This window comes from Herpailurus yagouaroundi, unplaced genomic scaffold (assembly GCF_014898765.1).
Source record: "Herpailurus yagouaroundi ecotype Mexico unplaced genomic scaffold, PumYag 193, whole genome shotgun sequence".
NCBI lineage: Eukaryota > Metazoa > Chordata > Mammalia > Carnivora > Felidae > Herpailurus > Herpailurus yagouaroundi.
The window spans coordinates 144944-146406 of NW_024412424.1; positions in this window are offsets into that span (position 1 = coordinate 144944).

Sequence of the window (1463 nt, forward strand, 5' to 3'; positions counted from 1 at the left end):
CCCCCCCCCCCCCCGCCCACACACACACTTGCTGCTGTTATTTTTTTTAAATTTTTTTTCAACGTTTATTTATTTTGGGGACAGAGAGAGACAGAACATGAACGGGGGAGGGGCAGAGAGAGGGAGACACAGAATCGGAAACAGGCTCCAGGCTCCGAGCCATCAGCCCAGAGCCCGACGCGGGGCTCGAACTCACGGACCGCGAGATCGTGACCTGGCTGAAGTCGGACGCTTAACCGACTGCACCACCCAGGCGCCCCTACTTGCTGCTGTTATTAACGCTACACACACACACACACACACACACACACACAGGTATAGAATATAACTACCACAAAGAATGAGAATTCACTGAATTTGCAAAGGTGGAGGCAGGATACAGGAAAACCTCAACGGACAGCAGGGGACCAAGGTGCTGGTAATTGTGGAGAGCCGCCTTTGCCACTCCTAAATCTGAAGGGACAAGGTAGTCGAAGGCAGCCAGCCTTACAGTGCTGTCATGTGGATGCTGGGGACTTAAATGCCCCTACCCACCTGTCTCCCTTGGCCAGGGTTCCCTACTGGTTGAAGCCAGTGAGAAAGGAAACCCATTGATGCGGTCCATATATGCTCCGGGACACAGAGCTGCCGTCACCCCGCTGACTTTTGAGGCTCTTGCAGATCCTTCCTGGGGCTGGGAATTGTCCCTTTGGCTGCAGCTTTGTCCATCCACCAGACCCCAAAACCTTACATAGGGATGCAAGCATTGATTTGCATACAATGCCTCACACTCTGGGTTGCCATCTGCCACCCTCATCCTTCCTGACACAGCCCCGGTTTGTCACCTCTGCTCACCCACTATTCCCCAACAGTGATCGCATAACCCCCTAGGTTGCCTCAGAACTGAGATTTCAGCTGCTGCCGCAGGTCACGTCATGGGCACCCGGCGAGGCTCTCAGGGACACTATAATGTGGGGGTCATCATCCCATGCTAGAGATGAAGAAACAGATTCCAAGAAGGGGCAAGAGGTTACGTCTGGACTTTAAAAAGTGTGGGGAGGGGCGCCTGGGCGGCTCAGTCGGTTGGGCGCCCGACTTCGGCTCAGGCCGTGATCTCACGGCTCTCGTGAGTTCGAGCCCCGCGTCGGGTTCTGTGCTGACAGCTCAGAGCCTGGAGCCCATTTCAGATTCTGTGTCTCCCTCTCTCTCTGCCCCTCCCCTGCTCCCGTTCTGTCCCTCCCTCTCAAAAATAAATAAACATTAAAAAAAAAATTTTTTTAAGTGTGGGATGTGTCTACAAGGGGATATGCCACTGCCCAGAAGAAAGCTCCATATACCATCTGCATGAGAACATCTACGGTCAATAATGCCTGTCAATAATGCCACCTTGGGGGGCCACATTCCAGACCTCCAGAATCTGAACCTCAGGGCACAGAAGCTGGGGATGCGCTTTTCTAATGAGTTTCCCAGGGATGCCTGTGGCA